Here is a 3,112-nt window from a genome sequence, read left to right as displayed (position 1 = left end):
GCTCTCCATCAGAGGAGCACACCCCTGATCTTGTATTCCTCGTCGGTCCAAGGTTCACATGAAGTGGCCAGGTGGGGAATTTTTCTTTCCACAGACATCAGTGTCTTCTGAGTTTCTTCATCAAAGGCAGATTTGTGCAATCTTATATCTTCGGAAGTAGGGAAGATTGTTGTTTCCTTTCCGCTACAGTGATGCTAAGCATCTGCAGGCACAGCCCAGGTGGCTCAAAGCCTCACACAGCACCACTACCGCATCAGAGTCTGAGGTAATCCAGTTGAGGTTCAGATTCCTCAGTATTTTGCAGGCAATGAGTGCCACAGGGAGGTCTTCACAGCAGGTGATCAGACATGTTTGCAGCCCAAGACACTCTAACAGCTAGGATGCTTCAAAGCTTCACATAACTGTCTGACACCAGCATCTCCTATTTCATCATGCCCAAGTTTCAGTCTTTTGTTTGTTTGTTTGTTTGTTTTTGAGATGGAGTCTTGCCCTGTTGCCTAGGATGGAGTGCAGTGATGCAATCTCAGCTCACTGCAACCTCCACCTCTCGTGGTCAAGCACCTCTTCTGCCTCAGTCTCCCGAGTAGCTGGAACTACAGGTGTGGGCCACCATGCCCAGCCAATTTTTGTATTTTTCATAGCGGTGGGCTTTCACCATATTAACCAGGCTGGTCTCGAACTCCTGACCTCATGATCCGCCCACCTCAGCCGCCCAAAGTGCTGGGATTACAGGCGTAAGACACCACACCTGGCCGGTCTTCAGTTTTTTTAATTGCAGCTAAGAACAGCAGAAATGTCCTTATAGGAAACAGAAGTAAGGAAACAACCCATCAACCACAACGCCTGTATGTTGCAGTCTGAGTACTTCAGTGCTTCATACAGAAATGCCACTCCATTATCTTCCAGGAAATTTGACCCCAGATCAAGGAGGGATGGGGATTTACTGCACAAAAGGGCTTGGGAAATGTAGTCACAGGAGACACAGGTGAGACAGCGGTACATCCAAATCGGCGTCTCTAGGGCACAGTTTGAGCGCTTCAGGGCTTCACGCTGCAGCGACAGCATTCCTTCATCCCTCTCGAGACTTTCTACCAAGGAGAGAGGTTTCAGCTTCCTGTTGCAGGCCAGGACAGAGGCAATATCTTCACAGGCTCCATCAGAGATGTCACATGTTCTGGAAAATGGTAGCCTGGGTGATGCCTCCCTGGCGATTCTTCGCAAAGCGCTGGCTCAGCCTGTTTGTAAACTCCAAAAACTCACATTTACTTTTATGTCTAACTTCGGAAATGATTCGGAATTATTTAAGGCGGTTCTTCACGACCCTCCTCTGAAAGTCTGAGTCTGTATAGCCTCTCCCATACTGATGTCAGGCACCTGTGCAAGATGTCAAAGCACTCAATCAAGACAGACTCTCAGAGGAGGGTCGTGAAGAACCGCCTTAAATAATTCCGAATCATTTCCAAAGTTAGACATAAAAGTAAATGTGAGTTTTTGGAGTTTATAAACAGGCTGAGCCAGCGCTTTTCGAAGAATCGCCAGGGAGGCATCACCCAGGCTACCATTTTCTGTGTCTAACATCTGGAAATTCTTTTTGGTACTGAACATTAGGCAAAGCTCCCGCCGGTAGACGAGCTTCTCATTTGATCTGAGATGCATCCTGAGTCATCTGGAAAAATATTCTCTACATACACACAAAGTGTAGTTAAATTATGACAATGTTTCAGGCAGAATGAAGATGCCACCAAATGTTCCATGTCACCAACATAAATGAAAACGTCTTCAAAGGAATGCATCACTTGTGCTACAAATTCTTTTTCCTGAGTTGCAAATAAACCACTGGATTATTATTGGAAAGCTATGGCTTCCCTGCCAGCTTCACACTGACTTAAACTGTTAAGGCATTGGGTTATTTCCTGCTTGAGGTCTTTTGACTGTGGAAAACCAAAGAGTGTCTTCAGCATGCTGGTGATATGTTCTGTTGAAATTCTAAACATGAGTATCCCCACCTGGATCAAGGTGAGCCTTGAGGGTGAGCCACACTTGCTCTTACAAGCTGGGTTATGCTTCCAGTGGCCGGGTTTGGATTGTCTTTGGGTCGTTGGAACAAATGAAACATGGCGGCACAGAACTCCTGGATACACATGGGGATGAAGGTAAAAAGTCAGGTCTCCCTGGAGAAGTTTCCACCCACCCACATTAAGTCCTCAGACTTGGGTAACCCATTCCTCCCGAGATCCCCATGGCAAATACAAACGTATGTGCCCATGTTCCCTCTGCAGCCAGATCATACAAGCTTTTTAGTCAGGCTCTGTTCAGCTTAGGTGGAAAACTCTGACTTCCTGCTTTGAATGCATTTGTTAAAAATAAGGCATGTGAAAAGGTGGTGTTTTGGGAGTTTATTTCAAGGTCTTCTCCCCTCTCCAGCCACCATTTCATACAAATACAGACCAACCAGCATACAAAGGGATTGTGGCACAAGATAAACAACAGTCTAATATCTCTTACAAAATTGAAAACTTTCAAGCTTTATTCTTCTCAGCAAAGGAGTAGGAGAAATACCGCTTCCTTTCAGCTTCAGTGAATCCTGGGAATTATATGAGTTTTGGATGCTGTAATGTATATATATATATATATATATATATATATATATATATATATATTTTTTTTTTTTTTTTTTTTTTGCATATCCACTTTTCCTAATGCAATGAGCACAGAGGATCTGGAGTATCTTTGTTTTGCAACAAACTGCTCCGGGTAATTTGTGTTGGCCGCGGCTGCCTCCAGCCATCACACAAGTCAAGCTTAGCTTCCAAGTCAAACTTCAGTTGCTCAAAGCCATCTATGATGAACAGAATTTGCTCTGGCTGGAAAAAAAAAAAATGTCTTCGATCTTCTCTGGAGACTCAGGCCAGTTTTTAGAGAGGAGATCTGGTAAGCTGGTCTCTGTGATACTCTTCATCTCATAGACATTGAGGAAAAAAACAAACGTGTATCTACCCTTCCATAAGTTTCCCTCTGCCCGGTCCGACATCACTTTTTTTATTTTTTGACATGGAGCCTCACTCTATTACCCAGACTGGAGTGCAGTGGCACAATCTCAGCTCACTGCAAC

At 44.6% G+C, this 3,112-nt stretch overlaps 1 pseudogene; it reads right to left on the bottom strand.

Annotated features, from left to right (window-relative positions):
* Window positions 1-252: 252 nt before the first annotated feature.
* On the bottom strand, window positions 253-2,606 carry LOC100397901 (NACHT, LRR and PYD domains-containing protein 9 pseudogene; annotated as a pseudogene).
* Window positions 2,607-3,112: the final 506 nt, after the last annotated feature.

Source organism: Callithrix jacchus, chromosome 9 (assembly GCF_049354715.1).
Source record: "Callithrix jacchus isolate 240 chromosome 9, calJac240_pri, whole genome shotgun sequence".
Classification (NCBI taxonomy): domain Eukaryota; kingdom Metazoa; phylum Chordata; class Mammalia; order Primates; family Cebidae; genus Callithrix; species Callithrix jacchus.
The sequence above is the reverse complement of the archived record's forward strand: the minus strand, read 5'-3'. Positions and strand labels throughout refer to the sequence as shown.